The 19,687-nt window shown below is 38.1% G+C and overlaps 1 protein-coding gene across 1 annotated transcript in view; it reads left to right on the top strand.

Moving 5' to 3' along the window:
• Positions 1-9,199: 9,199 nt before the first annotated feature.
• LOC306850525 (leucine-rich repeat and fibronectin type-III domain-containing protein 5-like) overlaps positions 9,200-19,687 on the top strand; it is a 46,935-nt gene continuing 36,447 nt past the window's right edge. The window contains exon 1 of the mRNA XM_079386198.1: positions 9,200-9,917. The gene's annotated coding sequence lies outside the window, so the exon portion shown is untranslated. The remainder of the gene's footprint in view (positions 9,918-19,687) is intronic.

Here is a 19,687-nt window from a genome sequence, read left to right as displayed (position 1 = left end):
AGGTGGAGCTGGAGGGAGGAAGGAGCCCAACGGAGCCGGTGGGACGGAGCGACGAGGCGCAGCCAGAGGAGAGGAGTCCAGAGGCGATGGCGGGTCGACGCCCGACCAAGGCGGAGCCGGAGGGACGAGGGAGCCCGGTGGAGCTGGTGGATCGAGGGGTGACGGTGGAGGCGAGGGAGCTAGGAGCCGAGGTGGAGCCACTGGGTCTACGGGCCGAGGCGGAGTCCGGGCCTCGGAGGCAAGGGATACTCCAGCCCCGGCGACGCTGGAGGATGGCAGACCCACGGGGCTCGCACCGTACAGATAGAGGGCTGAGGGTGAGCGGGGGGGCTGCCAGACGACAGCGGTGGAGGAGGCAGGAGCGGGTGGGAGGGTGGGGATCTTCGAGGAGCAGGCACTGGAGGGCATTTGCGAGGAGCCGGCACTGGAAAGTCGGACGCCCCCTCTCTGTCCAGCAGTCCCAGATTTGTCCTCAGCTCACCCTCAGCCGCGGTGCAGGGGGCGGAGCTCCACTCCGCGCTCACACCGTCCACGGCTTGCTCCCTCGTGATGGGCACTGACGCCGGCTCTCGCACCTGGTCTGACGGGTTGGGCTCTACTTCCGGGGCGATCATCCGCTCAGTCGCTCGGCTTCGCGCTGGCTCGCAGATCGCGGCGGGAAATGGCTCTCCGTCATCGGTGGGCTCGGGCTGGTGCTCCGCACCGTGGGGAGATGGTGGGCTGGGCTCTGGGTCTGGAGTGGTTCTGGCGAGATCATCCTCTGAGGAGACTGTGAGAGGCGATCCGTTTCTCACCAGAATCCACTCCACAAAAGCGGCGAAATCCTCTCGAGGACCATCTTCGGACGACAGCGCTCTGCACGCGGTGTTCAGGCTTCCATGATAGAAAGAGCAGAGCACGTCGTCCGGGTAGCTGGTGGCGTTAGCTAACATCAGGAACAGTCTTGTATGGTCCTCGAGAGATCGGTCCCCCTGCTCCAGCAGGAGGAGGAGGAATTCGGGCCGGACATAGGGATCCATGGGTCACAACGGAAAGAAAAACACTGGGTAAAACGGAAAACAAAACGGAAGGTAGACGTAGAGGTATCTGTTTTTGGTCGGTCGTTCTGTCACACTCTGCCCGGAAACACGGAGACCAGGAGACGAGGAATTCACAAACACGAGAATCTTTAATCCAACTAGGAGCATGGGAGGCACAGGAAACACATCACGGACAGGGAAGACAATTCAACGACCGACAAAACTCACTGAAAGGACTGGGGCTTATAAAACACAGGATAACGAGGGAACTAAGGAGACACACCTGGGATCAAATTAACAATTAACATGAGGGAGAAACTGGGTCACAGAACACATGGGGAGCAAAAACACCACAAAAACAGGTCCAAGATCCTGACAATATGTCTCTAAAGCAGACCATATTTGATTTACCAAACAAAGACAAAACAGTGAGGGATAGAAGTACAGTTTGTTCAGTGTGTTATATTGTTGTGGATCATTATGTCGATCAATTTGCAGACAAAACACTGAAAATATGTCTTTCCATAAAAATGTAATTGGTCAACATGTTCTGGAAAAGATGATCTAGGACCTCTAGGAGTCTTGTTTTCATTCATATGAAATACAAATTTGACTGACTAATTTACATAAAATAGAGTTATTTGCCTATATACTGTATATATATATATATATATATATATATGATTTGAATCAGTGAAGCCTCTTCATTTTGCATCCATCTACTACGGTGGGAGTGGCAAAATGTAAATTTTGGACACTGTATTGTTGCTTTGGTATCTATTATTCAAAGTTGTAAATAAAGCAAAGATTGTTGCAGTACATTTTACACGAAAACACTGTTAATATGGACGGACGGACGACAGACAGACAGACAGATATACAGAATGACAGAGACAGACAGACAGACAGACAGACAGACAGACAGACAGATAGACAGATAGATAGATAGATAGATAGATAGATAGATAGATAGATAGATAGATAGATAGATAGATAGATAGATACTTTTGTCTTTCTATTCAAACTTTTAATTCAATGTGTTACCTGCCATTTCTTTGGAGCTATTTGTTAAATTTTCTTGCAATTTCTGAGTGAAAAATGTTTTTACACCTTTTTTTCAGTGTACAGTTGTCCTTAAAGTTTGTTATTGCAGGACAAGTACACCCATAAAATCATTGCTAAAATCATTTTGGCTCTTTAGTTGGCTTGGCTGAGATTCTTTATCTCTATGTTCTCTCTTTTTTCAGTTCACAGCAATTTAATGATGAGTGTAGAATACATTTTTTTATTCCAGACCATTTGGCTTTTATTTGCTGTTCATTCTGGGAGTGAAATGATGTGTAGTTGACTACCTTAACAGAAGCGCATTATTGTCTGCTTCTTTTCCAATTAGTAATACTGCTGCTAATGTTCAAATGTGTGTGCGTGTGTCATATTCGCTTACTCATCAGTATGCAAATACCTGCCATACTTTACCACTTGTGGCCAATAATTATACTGTGCTGAAGACGTTTGGTCTGCAGGACACAATTAACATGACACAGCACAGAGTATAAATGAGACTGCTGCCAAAAAAAAAATCAATCCCCAGGTCCTTACTCGTTTTGCCTGAGTTCTTTTTTTCTGCTTGTCTTGGACAGTGGCTGTGCTGGAGGGCTGAGGAGGAGATGATGTGACTCAGGGAGATTTCTGCCTGGTTGCTCTCTGCAGGCTGTGTGAAGGGGAAGGTAACCAGCAGGTGGGCCGAGGTTTGAAGGAATTTTCCAGCACATGAAAGAAATAGAACAAAATAGTTTCTGTGTCACAGTGAGCAAATAGCACCCTCAATCAGAAAGCACATGACCTGTCACACACGCTGAACTTGAACATACACAGACACACACACACCCAATGCATCTGTACTTATTATATAAAACCCCTTCTTATCCCTGCAGCTGATGCTATAGTGATGCAGTGATACTTGTGACATTTATAGATAGATAGATAGATAGATAGATAGATAGATAGATAGATAGATAGATAGATAGATAGATAGATAGATAGATAGATAGATAGATAGATAGATAGATAGATAGATAGATAGATAGATAGATATAATCTATCTATCTATCTATGATATAATTGATATAATTACACACGGCATATTAGTTTATATATATATATATATATATATATATATATATATATATATATATATATATATATATATTTTTGTTTTTTTAGGTTATAACATTTTTCTATGTTATTATTTACTCACACTAATGTCTTTCCAGTATTGTTTGAAACTGTTTGAAGAAAAAAACTTTAAAAAAAAAAAAAAAAAGGCAGCATATGGGCTTGGAATAACACGAGGGTGGAAAAATTACAGGGAAAACCGTTAAATCCAGGAGCAATGTATCTAACAGGATGAGCATCTCTAACATGTAAAGAAAGAAAACCTCATCTCAGGCTGTGTACTCTTTTTGTTCTATTCATACTGCATAAAATTACAGCTAGTTACACTCCATCAGGGTCATTAGCATCCTCTCCGTCTTTCTAAAAACAGAATATTGTACTGTGCAGATGCATAGCATGATTACAAGAGAGGCAGTCTCAAGAGAACAGAAGCTCAAATCAGCAGCGTGAAAGTGTCCCTCAGGGGCTACAGCAAAGGTGTTTCATTCCCTCTGTTGATGTGACAAGATATAGCACAAAAGACTGCAGGTCATGCGTGTGTGAGCACAAGCACATGGGTGTTGCATAGGGGAAGTCTCACATCTGCTTTTGGATGAAGGGGGGAAAAAAGAGAGTGTTTTAATTATCATATTAGTCATTAAAAAAGAGACATTGTCTTGAGGGAAATCAAACAGTTACTGATTCTTTCCCTTCTAGTGAAGGCGGCCTTCCACAACTTTTTTCTGTCCACTAGGTCTGTCTGATTTGTCTTTTGCATCAATTACCGTAGTTTGGTTCTGACAGGTCATTTTTGACAGGTGTAAACAAGGTAGGGAAAATATCCTAAAATAGTCAAACTATTCAGTTTTTCTTTCGAAGTTGTTATACTCTGTGTAAGCAACGTCAGTGGGTTTTAGTCTAATCCTGAAAATCCTCTCCAGGTCAAAAGGACCAGAACACAATTAAGAGGGTTAATAAATCCTTATCATTATACAAATTCATATCTATCCAATGCCATATTTAAAATAGTTTAAAATGAAATCTTATAATATAAATCATATAATATCTTATAATTTCAGTGTTTTAAATAATCTGCAAACATGGACTTGCATTGGCAAATCAGAATCCTCATAACGGCTTTCAGAGCGAAATAAAGTAAGTGCTAATTCAGCTAAACAAGAGCTTGATTATGGGATGATCAGCAAGGGGGGCATTTTATTTTGCAGGGTGGATGCTGATGGGCTGGTTAATGCTGAGTGGAAGTGTTTACACTGGAAGGAGAACACCCACAATGAGAGGTAATAAAAAGAGTACAAATAAGGAGATTTCATAGCCATTTTGTAATTCACCCTGTAGAGAAAGCATAACGTTTTTCGCCTTACTTCAAGTAAATGAATGTACTGGAATTTCTGGACTGAATAGCAATGTAGTGTTCGGTGCAACAGCTCCCCCATCTTAACAGACCTCTTGCACGCACGCTGTGCTTCGAAAATAAATTGATCCAGCCCATAAAGCCATTTTAATATGTTCTATTTGCATGCAGTTACACTGAAAGGAAACGACTGGTCGTTATTTTATGGAGCAAGCTGACGACAAAATGAACAGTAAATTGCCCAGGTAATCAACAGATACTTGCCAAACACTTGCCAAACTCTTCAAGCATGTACAAATGGTTTTATTGAACGCATGGTGGTCTTATGTAAAACAAGTGTGGATCATTTACAATTCATAGACTGTTCCACGAGGACCTCAGTGTGAGATTACTTTGAACTGTGGTGTCAAAGGAAAAGTTCAAACACTGTAGACAACTCTTTGTGGGTGGGGGTGGGGATTACATCAGTGTCATTTGGTTTATGACGCATATACACAAGTAGGCTATTTATTCCTTTGCTACTGGACTATCCTAATAGTACCTAGTAAATATTTCAACTGAAATTTTGTATTTTTCCCCCCATATAATACTGTTGATCTGTGACATCTGACATCTTTATATCTTAAAACATTATTTTTAATTTTATCCCTGTATTTTATTTTGTTATTATGTTAATAAATGTTATAGTATTATCTGTACACAGTGCACAAACAAAATACACACACACACACACACATGCGCGCACACAATTATATAATAAATATAATTTTATTTATATATCATATACATTATGAATATTATTTAAATACTAATAAATAAAAATATAATTTTTTTCCTACCCAAAATATTACATCAAGACTTATAAAATGTATAATTATATTTAATAAAATTATTATTAATAATATTATAGATATTATTCTTTGTTTTAATATTATGTAATATATTTTGTTATTATTATTATTATTATTTATTTATTTTTTACAACCTCAAATATTACTTTAAGACTTAAAACAGTCGTGGACTATATGTGATCTCAACATATGAACAAAAACTGTCCGAATCGCTGTCCATGGTGCTGAATCACCATTATAACCCTTCACTACACGCTAACCCGCATTAAGTGGTTTGTGGAGAGTATTTATGATTGTAGCAGCAGTTAGACCTGTATACATAAACTCGCCTGTAGGAAACCTGGTAATAGTCATGATGACATAGGTTTTGATGGCCATTAACTCAGAGTGTTTTAAATTACGGCATAGAACGCAAGAGTTGCATTTATATCGATATCTGAAATGTCAAGCAATATGTAATGAGTGAACTCTTGACGCAGAGGTAAATGCAGCGTTGACGCTTTTATTGGTATGATCGTAAGTAATCGATCTCCTGCCCCACACAACACAAAGCGAGGGTGGAAGCGGTATTTCAGCGGCGGCACCTCAAAGCTTTATAGCTTAATCAGCTGCAGCACCATTCACTGGCGTCACTGCATTCACTGCGTGGAACATTCCTGCACGCGGACCACATAAGGTTCGTTCTTAATCCCGACCATCTGCTGGTTTCCGTGGACGGGACTGAGAGTTTTGCGTTGAACGGTGATCAGTGACAGACAATAACCTGTCCATGTATGGCAAGCCGGATGAACGTTTATTCCTTTAAATTGATTATTCTCATTTTCTAGTTTTATTAAAGTAGTCAGTAAAAAGCTTATTTTTGCTACTGATCTATTCTACAAGTAACTATTTCTACAACAATACCCCCATTTTTTCTCGTGTAATGCTGTTGATTTGTGATATCAACTAATTAAAGTATGTGTTCTAGTTTCACTGGTACCTGTTATTTAGGAACTTACACTTTAAGTAACTGTCCCAAGCCTCACCAGAATGGATGTCTAGCTTTACTGGTGTTCTACTGTAGTCATTATACCAATGAATTACAGTTAAACAATTTAACACTTTCGTGCATATAGGTCACTATAGTGGACAGCTATTCAGAAAGCCATTTTCATGCATATGCATGGGTTTTATGCATATCTGCACCAGTGTTAATTTTGGCAGGCATTTTTGATTTAGTCTTAGTCTTTATCTTGAGACGAAAATGCTTAATAGTCTTAGTCACATTTTAGTCATTTGAGTCTTCCATAGTTTTAGTCTAGTTTTAGTCATTTGAGTCTTTCATAGTTTTAGTCGATGAAAAGTCATTGCATTTTTGTCAACTTTTAGTCAAACTGCAGTTACCAACATTTATTTTGGTAGCTATTTTATACGTAGTATTCAAACTAAAAGAGTCATCAATTATTCTCTCTTTAGACCAAATCAATTAAGCTTAGTTATGAGAAATTTGAATCAAGGATTGAATTTGGAAAAACTGGTATTTTTCAGATACAGAAGGTTTACTTAACAAGTATACATTTATTTAACATCTTTTGTTGGTTAACATTTATGACAGATAATTAGGAATGCTGTCCATTTAAGACGGAAGGTATGCATGTAATAGCCTACTGACATACATTCAGTTTTCACCCACCTGTTTAAGCTCACTTAAACCATAACGGACTGTATTTCCGTGAGATACTCTACATGATAGACATTTGGACTGCTGTGTGTGTAGTGATCGCGCGCTGTATGAGAACTGAAGAAGTGGAGCGTGCGCGAGAGAGAGCACTTCTATCAGTGCGTTTCCGCCTATCGCACCTTCACTAACTTTAAGTTAATCGCCAATGAATTGTGACTCCCGGGAAAAATGGGATGTCTGGTCACCCACTCCCTAACCCTTCGGGAGCTGAGGCCATTGTTTCAGATCGCTAGTTCGCGTTTTTGTAGCCTATCCGTCCACTGCGGCTGCCATGCAAACGCACCTTATCCAATGACAGAGACGCACATTTTGAAAGACAAGACAGTTAACTTAGCCTATAGGATGTATTTTGAATGTCCGGTAGTCCTCCAATAACATTTTAGTCCCGTCTCGTCTTGTTAACGAAGATGTGGCATAAATTTCATCATAGTTTTAGTCAGATATTAGTTTTAGCTCGTCAACGTCTCGTCTTAGTCACAGAAAAAAGGTTTGTTAACGAATATTTTTCGTCGTCGACGACGTAATTAACACTGATCTGCACATCAGCTACTAGAGTGGTCACTAGGCATCATCCTATAAACTGCCACCTAGTGGTAAGCCATAATTTGTGGGGTTTTTTTCTTCTCCAAACCAAGATGTCTGACGACCAGTCAGAAATGCCAAGGTGCTTCAGACTATCCATCCATTCCTTCTGTCCTAGGAGACTCTTGCTGATTAAAATGCATGCATACATGCATACATAAATAAATAATAAAAATGTTGTAACATCAAGTAACATCTAAGGAGTCATATTATTGTTACATTTTCCAAGTATTTATTTTAGAATGTGAGGAAAATCTAAATAATCATCTGTCCACTCTCATCTTTCCTTATATTTTTTTGTTGATATTTTGCAATTTTAACATGATTTTATATCATTTTATTATTTGATTTGTTAAATACACACAGTATTACTGTGCCAGTGCTGTATTAGAATGAAATATGTGTGAAATAAAATAAAAGTTCTTGTTTTTCATGGCCTAAGAGCAATACAAGCAAAAAGCAAACTAACCTTGATGGAGGTTGTCACAATTCATGCATGAAACGTTTAATACAAGAATACTTTTTAAGCACGAAGAAAACAAAAATAACATAATTTATTAAACAATTCTTCTCCCCGAGTTACCACGACAAATGTGTGCACTGTCCCAAGAATGTAATCAATGTAATCAGCGTTGTTTATGTCTAAACAACGCTGATTACATAGTACGCCAAATAAAAAGGAAAACTCATGGTATTGAAATGCAAAAATTGACTTTGGTGTTCATACGATATGCACATGTTTGCTTATAATATGCAGTTTTCGCTTGCATATGATACAAAATTTGTTGGCGTGCATATGATATGCAGTTTTTGCGTACATATGATATGCATCTACCCCACAACCCTAATCCTACCCATCGCGTAGCATATACACACACCAAAGTCCATTTTTGCGTATCAATACCATAAGTTTTTTTTTTATTTGGTGCACTTTCATGCGATCAGGTTAGCATATGCCAATGTCCTTGCTACGTTTCTGGGACTGGGAACATTGCAGTTGTGTTACTGTCTACGGTTCTGAGAACTCTCAGATTTCATAAAGAATATCTTAATTTGTGCTTTGAAGATACATGCAAACAAATGTCTTACGAGTTTGGAATGACATAATGAGGGTTAGTAATTAATAACAAAATTTACATTTTTGGGTGAACTAACCCTTTAATAGTATCTAATGAAAAGATAGCCAGTGAAAAAAAAAAATCCTTAGACGTAATACTGGATAATTTATTAGTTTAAAAAGTAATTATCAGTACTATGTTTTAAGCAATAAACGTTAAAGCAGCTTGCCATGATAGTCCGTGGTTTTCTTGACCTTTTCCGTCGTCTTCGAGCACTAAATCAACAACACTTCTCACTGAGAGGCGCAGAGTGACACACGTATCAAGTATTGAGAGCGTCAGTCTGAGCCAATCCGTGATGATGTCCTGCTTTCTCTCTCCCAATCCGAACAGCAGGGGAGAGAGAACAGCAGTTATACGGATGATCCCAGGCAGCGGCTGGTGCAAAACTAGTTTGTTTAAACAGCTCGACCTTTATGATGAGGAGTTTGCTCCCTCTTCCCGCTTCACGGGCAATTAATTAGACCCCCCTTTAAATTTCCAGCATCCCATGTGTGTTATAGCGACTTATCGGAGACATTTCGAGTTATTATTCCATCTCCAGTCGCGTGTGTAGAGCGTACGCTGTCTGAGGAGAAGACACTTTTGGTACCTTTTGGATGGAGGGTTGGCGCGGAAGGCAGTCGGTCAGTGATTGTGTGGATTAAGCGGGGAGGAAGTAACGTTACTTGTAAAGGTGCGGTGGTGAGAAGGTCTCTGTGTTGAGATTTGATTTGACTTCCCGGGTTTAATGCGGACGAAAGCTCGCGCTCGAGCGAGGTGCGTCGACGGGCGGGAGGAGAATGGCACGAGCTTCCGCGCTTCTGAGGGGAAAACAAGTACTTGGCTTTCTTGAGGGGCGTCGGGCACATTGCGCAGGAATTTGACTGTCCCTCAGAGTACGTTTTTGGGGATATCCATCCATTACGTCGAAAGGAAAAACCCATTGGATTTTAGTGGCTTTGGATATGGGCTTTGGGGAGTTGGATGCCTTCATATCGCACGCACCTTTGAATTTAGTCTGAATCCAGTGGAGCACAACATGGGGAAATATGACAAGTGAGAAGATTCGGTTCCTCTGACCCTCGGTGCTTCAAGCCGGACTGGCGTTCCTTCTGCTAGGTAAACTTTTCTGTCTGAATATTGAATGGCTTTTCACATTGAACTGTCCCTTCTCGACCGCCTTGAAGAATCGGTGCCGAGTGTCTGGATCTGTTTTCAGAGTATCTGGAGAGGCTTTGGTTTTTAGGCAAGGTCAGTATGTGTCTTAAGGAGAAGAACTCTCTTTTGCTCTCAGAAATGAGAAATAAGTGCATTGAAATGCTTCATAATAGCTTATTGTAGAACATCAGCTTCACGCATAAAAGATATAGCCATGGTTTGGACAGAGTGCTTGTATAGGCTAGTATAGGCTAGTTGAGATAATGGGATGGATGGGTTTGTGTGTGTGTGTGTGTGTGTGTGTGTTTGTTTGGTTGTTGGGCGGTGGAGGGGGTTGTGTTGAAAGACTAGATTGAAATCAATTCTTTCATATGCATCCACATCCGTAATCTGCATCTGCTCTGTTATAAGTAATGGTGACATTAAGAGTGTCATTCTCTGTGTCATGAGGGTTTATTTGTGAGATATTGAACAGTAGAAGCAATGAAGTAATAGTCATCAGAATTGGCACCGATCCAGTCGATGATATAGGAGGCGTATCCCAGTCATATGTGCATTCGGATTTCGTGCGATTTTTCCGATAAAAGTCATATTTGCATTCACTGCAGCGAAGGAACTTGCATTTCATATTGTGATTTTCCACCAAAAAATTTATTTTGTGCGTGATTAAATAGGCAGGAGTTGTATTTCATCTTTTAGCAAATGGTTTTAATAATGAATTTCAAGCATGCTGGGTTAATATTAAGGGCTGTAGGAGAGAAGAAATTAAAGAGCATTTTGTAGTGGTCTTTGGTTATTTAGATGATGTGTGCAGCTCTATTTGATTATTCTGAACACCTACATTAAGATTTAGGGCTTTTTAGACTGATTCTTGTCATTGCTGTTTAGGTTTTATCGTCGTTTGCCATACACACCTGAAACATGAACAGCAATATGAAATGTCTTCATCTGTCTTCATTAACCTTTCTTTTACCAAAAAAAGTTAAATTAACAAAATAGTTATGTTGTATATTCTTGCATGCTTTATTTTATGATGCTCTTGAGCTTTTAGAATTTTTTTCCAAGTCAATATATTTTATTACTTTAAATATTTAAAATATCAATTATATATAATCTATGTTCCAAAATTATATTTTATATCTAAATGCAAAATAATATACCATAAATGTTTGTTTTATTTTAAGCTGTCAAATTCCATCAGTTACTTTGACAAAAATCCTCAATTTATATAGAATTACTTCAAATGAAATGCAATTTTCTATATTATATTGTTGTTCCTAAGTTTGTAAAACACAAACATAAGAAATATGTTGTTTGATATGAAGCTGCTTTATAAATTTGGCCACAATGTTTGAGTTTTCACAGGGAGTAGATGGGTAACTGAACTGCAGCACCTCTTCCACTGGCTGGTGGTGCTATAATTCAATTTATGGCTCACACAGCAGCTCTGAGGAGCCAGTGACTTTGCGAGTGTCTTTCTGGATAAGGGTGTGGGAAACTATGGTTTTATCATGCTGACAAGACAATATAGAAAGAGTGTCTTATACTTTATAATAGGATATTCATGTTACAGCACTTCTAACAAACTGCATATTTAATGTGTAATAGATTTGTGGAACTGCTTGTGTGTAGACCTTGTAGGTCAGCCGTGTAGGTTAATGTACCCAATTATTTTAACATCTGTAGTAAAATGTGCAGCATTGATTGCCCTTCTTTACATAACATTGAAATTAGCATGTTTTCCAGCACTATGGACCGATCCTAAAACTCCCGTGGCTGTCTGTTGTGTTGAATGTGGTGCCAGGATGCCAGAAAGTCCTTCAGACTTGTTTAATTACTCTTGCTGAGCTTAGACCCATGATAAGATGAGATAGAGCCAAGAAGCCAGCAAGAGCGCAATGATTCCCACAGCTTGCGTGATTGTTTGAGTAAGGAATTGGAAAGGGTAAAAAGGATTATCACACTCATTGAGTTATTTTGCAGTTTAGAGTAAAACTGAGCTTTCTTTGAAATGATGCAACTAGCAGGCCGGAATCACAGCAGACCTGATAAATTGTAGGTGATTTATAGTGGTACAGTAAGTTGTGAGCTGCATGTTTGAGACAGATGTTGTTAAGATCGTTTCAGTCATACAGTTGCTTTTTGCATGTGAGCAATTAGGAGACATGTTAACTGTGCTGAGATGATGAAACCTAATATGCTGCTGTTTACGGATGTCTGGAGAAGCAGCCATGTCTCTGGTTTGTTCCTCTGCATTTCTTGCTCCAAATATAGAATTGAGAGAAACCTGGGAAGCTATATACACTACCGGTCAAAATATTGGAATAATTAAGGATTTTTTAATGCTTTTGAAAGAAGTATCTTATACTTACTAAGGCTGAATTTATTTGATACAAAAATACATAAAAAAAAGGAATATTGTGAAATATTATTTTCTATGAAAAAAAAGTTAAAAGGAATTTATTCCTGTGATGGCAAAGCTGAATTGTAAGCAGCCATTACTCCAGTCATTACTCAGTGTCACATGATCTTTCAAAAATAATATGCTGATTTGGAAACATTTCTTATTGTCATATTATGTTGAAAATATTGCTACTTAATATATTTGTGGACATTGTAATACACTGCCATTCAGACGTACAGGATTTATTTTCTTTTTGAAAAATAAATAAATAAATAACTTGCAAGGACGAAGCTACAGTAAATAAATTTAAAAATATATATATTTCTAATAAATGCTGTTCTATTGCAGTAATAATAACTGATAATAATTGAGTACCAAATCAGCATATTAGAAGGATCATGTGACACTGGAGTAATGGCTACTGAAAATTCAGCTTTGCCATCTTAAAAGATTTTTCAATAGAAAGCTTTAAATTGTAATAATATTTCATAATATTATTGTTTTTACTGCATTTTTATCAAATAAATGTAGCCTTGGTGAGTATAAAAAAACTTCCTTCAAAAACATTTTTTAAAAACAGTATTTATACCAGTTTGACTGGTAGTGTAAATGTGTTTGGTTGAGTAAAGAATAATCCTATATTTATTCCTTTAGCTTTTGTGACTTTCTTTGATGTCATAGACTACAAGGTTAAATTATTTCTGTCAGTTAATCATCCATGTTGTTTTCTGTGGAAGATTTGTACACTGTATCTGCTCTGACTGGTATGGAGTATTTGCAGGCCTGGGTGACCAGCTGTTGTGCATGAGTTATGTCAGCTAAAACAATAGAATTAAACCCAATAGATCTGTGACCCAAACAGATGAATGTAAACATGTCAAAATAGATTAGATATTGGATATGAGGTCAAAACTCAACCTTTAGTTAACATTATGATCTTATATCCAACTTTGAGATACACGGCAGATGGCCGCTCAAGATGTTTGCCAATACTAAAAAGTAACATCTCAGACCCCCTAGGTTATTCTTTTATCACATGTCCGCACAGGTTAAAAACTACCCTGCAGTGTTTCTGAAGATGCTGTGAGGCACCACCTGAATCTTCCGGAAGCTATTTTTGAGTCGCAGAGGACAGAGTCACTGGGATGTAAAAAGCTTTCGGGCAGCTGTTCAGAAAACATTTGGCAAGAGACATAAACTGAAACAATTCCACTCAAAACAGCCAGCTTTGGAAGCTGCATAAAATCACAACACAGCCACGGTGAGGTCATGATCAGCTCTAAACGTTCTGAATTCCGGATTCGGGAGTGCTGGCGTTCGGAGATGGGGAGAGTGTGGTTGTTGTCAGAGTGACAGGAGAGGCGGCGAGGTAAAATGGCAGAGGTTCGAGTGGGAGTCACTTTAGGGGGTGTTTGTCTGTGATAATGAGCTGTCACTGAGGCACTGGTGCCTTGTTTTGATCTTGTCACCCTGCTGCTTTAAGCAAGAGAAAACTGACAGCTGTGAATAGAAATAGATTCTGGGTACAAAGGCCAATGAAGCTATAATGCCATTAGTTATGTGTATGTGTTGGGGACTGGAGGCTTTCCTCTGTGTTCACAATGAATGTGTGTGTTACTCTTTGTCTGCAGCACTGTTGTACTGGACGGTGGTTGATGTGGTCCACTGAGACTTGAACATAGAAAAATTATCATGGATTAGAGGCCATCAAGGGTAAAAATAGGGAATAAATCACTAGAAGGAAGAGGAAGTGACAAAAGATGATTTATCTAATCTAATAATATCATAATAGCATTATCAATACTCTAGTGGATTCCCTACCATTTCCAAGTGCTCCAGTTCAAATGTAACATATGGAATTTATCAAAGCATAATTTTAATGATGTTCAAGAGTGTTTGGAAGTATATTCAATATTAAAATTGTGGGCCATGGTGGTGGGTTTAATTGCTTTGAATATATCTGTGCCATTTCATGTCAATGCAGTTTGTCTTAAAATAGAATCATTAAAAAATATATGCAAATATTAGTATTGTTTTTGTATTTGTGTGGGAGTGTAATATTCAGATTTTTTTAGAGGAGTGTAATATCCAGATTTTCTTTTAATAAAATCCTTGGGCATATTCTTGAGAAATGTTGTGATTGTCGCCCACATTTGTGTACTCAGTTAACATTGACTTCTAATAAATGTGGTGGAGTAGACCATAAAATGAGGAGTGTGATCCAAAGATGGAGTCATAGAAGATTATAGGAGTGCTGATATTCTGCGCAGTTGTTTGTTGTTGTGGTGCTACTGAAAGTCTTTGGTGACTGAAGCTTCATCAGACCTCTCTGATCTAGAAATAAATCATCAGCGTGCATTAGCTGTCATCTGCATTAGCATATCACCGCTACCTTCTGCTTTCCTCTGTATGGAGCAAAGCCTGTGTCATCCATAACGAGATTAATAGAGTTTAGCTAACCAAAGCTATCTCTTTAAAGTAGCCCATGCATCCATACTGCACTTATTTAAGCCTCATCATCTAAACAGAACTGGCTTGGAATGATTTCTATACACATACATATAAAAACAATTCATATTTGTTTCCTCTGATCTCTATTATAGGGCCTTTCAGCAATGCCAATCCCCCGTCTAATCTGTTTGCAAATATTAGTCTTGTATTCGCAAGGTGAAAATGGGATAAATATTTGTGTTGTGTTCTGAGAACGGAAGTGTTTTGTGTTGGCGAGTGCATCAGAGCGTTAGACCTGATTTTATCTGAACTGATCAGATTACAGACATAGAGGAAGAGCCTCAACAACATGGATGGCCTTAATCTGGTCCAGGGTGATGCATTCTTATACCTATACTATCACATCGTAGTTGTTTACTCAGGTCTGCATTTATGAGCAGAATAGTATGTTCTATTGTTAATCAGTATCAGTGAATATCCAACTCTGTAGAGCTGCACTGAACTGATAATCATGACTGTTTTACTCAAAAAATTATAATCACGATAATCATGATTAGTGTCATTTCATGTATATATATTTTAGATATCATGAGAATTATTACACTTTTACATAAGCACAAATCAAAAGAATGTCAACTCACATTATTTTACCTAATTTAGTTTCCTAATGTATTATATTTATTATATAAATAAACCTATTTTTTATATAAATAAACTGTTTTCATGAAAAGTGTTATAATAAGATGTTTCTCTCAAAAGCTATACCAGTAAATTTCCTGGTATTAACACCAACAATTCCAAATTATGTTAATATTTTTCCCTTAAAAGGACGGCGTAATGACATTTATTCAGCAACTACAATTACAAAAAATACAGTCCAGAATAATGTTCAGATTTATTACAGTTCAGGTTAGTAGCAAACAGCACAAACCGCCACATGAAAGAAAACAATTTAGTTTGAGCATAATATTGCAGTAGAGATCACTAAGCTCCAACTATTTTTTCTTGGTGCAGAGAGGGCACAAGTCACATTGTTGCCAGGTTGGGAAGATTACAGTATGTAAACACAGAGTAGGTGAGTATCCATTTATAGGGGATTTAAGCACTTGATATCTGGCAATTTGCATGATAGCTTGTGAAGGCGTGTTACTAATAACAAGTTTTCAGGATAAATAATTAGTGGGCACAGACAATTATGCTTAATTAATTCAGAGAAGCATAAATCGGAATTGCGATTAAAATATAATTCAGCCATACTTAGTGATGGGAGAAATAAATATTTTCAGAACTTTGAATCCATTGAACCAGTTGCTTTGCAAAATGGTTAACCTTTTCGACTTGTAACACCACATACTAGTGACTTTTGCTGGTCAGAATGGTAAATGCAATAAAAGCTCTGCTCAACAGGCCTAAAAACACCTTTTACAAACCAACAGCAAATGTTTTATTGAAAGAGTAGTCTAGTAAATGTGATTTGTTTTGTGGAGAGCTTGGTTAATCATGTCAGTAATAGACTAATCTCTACAAGTCTTCCTATTCAGTATACAAATGTGTCATTAATAATGTATAAAATGGATCAGAGATAAGGTAAAAACCATAGACTGGTTCATGGGTTCACAGAGATTGAAACATTATGAAATAGTTTGAAACAAATGATTCACAAAGGTTTCAGAGCTTCACAAAGCAGTGTTTAAAAAGAGCCTATTGCTAGCCCTACTACTCTCATTCCAGTTTATTTCTGTTCGTGCTCACCGCCTGATAAAGTCTTCCTTCCTTTTGAAACTGCAGACCACTTGAGTGTCTTTGATGAGCTGACCTGAGGGAGTAAAGCTGAGAAAACCTTCTGATGCAGTAGGTGGCATCGGATACAGCTCCCCCCTGCTGCAAACATGGCTGGCCAGGTATGGCTTACAGTAAGCAGATCTTACTAAAGTAAGCAGATACTGAGTCATAAAAAGAGGTCTGCAGAAGCTATAAAATGAGACAGTGCCACACGGCATGCTTGATATACTCACTTAAGTGGTAAAGAGCGCATTAAAGCTCTTGCTGTATCCTTGCACTAGTTTTTGGTAATGGAATTGGCTTCTTATCTACAGCCGTACCCAAGCAGAAACTGTAAAAAGCAGCTAGGCAATGTGTCCTACGCCAGGAGACCCTAATTGCACTTCACTTGGCCCGGCTGATGAAGATAAAGATTTGGTAGGTGCGTTTATTGCGTATATGATTACCTCCTCTGGCCTCTGTCTCCTGCGCATATTGACACTAAATGATGGACTGAAATGGCTGTATGCACATCTGTGTTCAGGATGAACAGCAAACTATAATGGCTTAATGCAGTCACTCTCGCTCCCTCTATGGCCATGAGAGGCTCAAAGCAGATAGAAGTCTGCCAACAGCTGGGCGGAATACAAATGCACCACCAACCTGCTCTCTCTCATTAGCCAGTGATTTATCACACACCACAAACTATTTCAGGCTCGTATTTAATGGGGACGACAGCACTGTTGTTGTGACCTGTGTGGTTCAGGGATTTTTACTTACCTATTTATCTGAAAAAATACTAACTTTTGGTACTTTCTGGAAAGTGCAAGTTAGGGAAAAGTAACCAAGGGATGGCATGAGATGACAGCTAATGTGTTGACTAAATGTCTTTGTTGATTTTAAAGCATCCTTTACAAGAAAAGACCTACAGATGAACTCTGGCTAAGGTCTTGAAATTCTTCTGAAGCTGTCAGTTGTTTGCTCTGTCAAACTGAATTTTACTGCAAGGTAAAACTTTTCTTTGAGAACTGAGTAATTAACAAAATAAGGTTGTATTCCATCTATTGAGAGGAAAATGTGTTTTTAAGAGGGTATTTGTGATGTAAAGGGGTGGTAAAATCAGTCCTTGTTTTTTATCATATTATTCGAAGGAATAATTAAACCAAAAATATTTTTTTAAAAGTGAATTCTAAGATTTTGAGTGATTAACTCACAGATATATTGCTTTGTCATACTTTTTGAAGCTCGAAAGCTTTGGTTCGGTAAATTGTAACATTGTAAATATGATCCTTTTTCATTTCATGAAAAAAAAAACATTGGTTTGGAGCACTACAAGAATGATTAAATGTCAGGATTAAAATTTTGGGGGGAATTTATCCAAATCAGGCAACAACAAGTTCAGTCAGTTGTATAGAATAATTTTTCTTTATTTATTTTTTATTTATTAGTACAATTATTGTTTTTGTTTTTTTATACTATTAAGTGGGAAAATAAAATGAAACGTTTTGGTACAGCAAACTTAACCCAACATGCCCTACTTAAAATTATATATAATAAAGCTGTTGTAAAAAAAGAAAAATCCTTTATTGAACATCAAGGTTTTAGATTTTTAGAATTTAGAATTTAACCAAGTTTGAATCAAAACACAATGTAAAGTGTTTTGGAAAACAACACAATTTAATGATTGTATATTTTGTGTGTGTGTGTGGGTGTTTTGTTTTTAGTTAAAGTAGATTGAGAAATAAAATTCAAGCTATTTTGTGTTATTGCGCAACAACAATTACCTCACAGCGCCACCTACCGGTGGTATTAGCAGTATAGTCATTTTGAACATGAATACTGCAGTGGTGTGAAAATTCTGACGTTGTGACAAGTCTAATAATGTGTTATTTAAAATAATTTTAGGTGAAGTATAGCATATCACACTGCAGGACACTTGAAATGCCAACTATACAAACACAATAAAGAGTGTATAGCTTGCATTGTGTGACATTCTTTCCCACTGTACTTCAAAACAAGAGAATCATTTAGTTAAAGGCAGGAAGCAGGAGTTTAGAAAGGCTTTGATGCTTTGTTGATTCTCATTAAGAAGCTGAAAGGTTGAATAGCTGTTTTAGAGGAGACACCTGGGAGGCCTGAATGGAGGCTGTCACCGTGAGTTTATGTCCCAGTGCAGGCAGACTCATGAGCTGAGCAAAGGCCGTCTGTCACTCCAGAGGTGCCACTCACCGTCTCTAGAGATGCCACAGAGCACAATGAGCACCTGGGAGGATTTAGAGATCCGAAAATGTGTCTGTCAAAGCACAACCAGAGGTTAGCCAGGCTCTGTTAGAGGATAAAATAGCTATCACATGCTAACGAGCAGTGCTTAATTTGTAAATGATGAGGTTGTTGAACAAAGACTGCTGATGGATCTGCCATTAAAACCCAACTGACACTGCAAGCGATTGGCAGTAGACAAAACTTGATGTTTTTTAACATGCAGTAGTAGCATACTTTTTTTCCAGAGAAATCCACTAAAAAAGGTGCCAGATCCAAACCTGGCTTGTTCTGGCACAAATTAAACATGGCTAACGAGGCTCTTTGTTAGGGCTCAGGGAATATGAGTGAGGAGGAATTTCTAATCAACCAGGCAGGTGTGAATTAAAAGACCCTACAGCACTTATAGATTGCAGGCCTCATTTTTCCCATCAGCACCTTGATCGCTAATGACAATTGATTAGACAGTAACTGAGTAATGATTGATCGTACAGAGACTAATTTCTGACTATAGGCATAAAGTCTGGTTCAGTTTGCAACATCTTTTGGAAAAGAACAATACAGTACATTTAAATTGAGTGACTAGTCTTGTTTTTCATGTGGAAAATCTGAAATTGATTCTACGCTAGTAGACCAGCTTGCTACTTGAGCTGTAGCTCATTCAAATAATGTCTCCATGAATAGTTCTACAGTGGTGGAAAAGTTTAACTTTGTGTTTGGAATTTAGATCATGTCGGAAAGAATGTATTTATGTGTTGAACGCTCATGAATGCTACTATAATGTCGTAATTATGAGTCTTTTGAGTTGTGTGTATCGATGAGAAATCATGTCGGTATTGATGATAAATTTGTTGAA

This window comes from Barbus barbus (assembly GCF_936440315.1).
Source record: "Barbus barbus genome assembly, chromosome: 30".
Taxonomy (NCBI): domain Eukaryota; kingdom Metazoa; phylum Chordata; class Actinopteri; order Cypriniformes; family Cyprinidae; genus Barbus; species Barbus barbus.
This window is presented reverse-complemented; position numbering and strand designations above follow the sequence as displayed.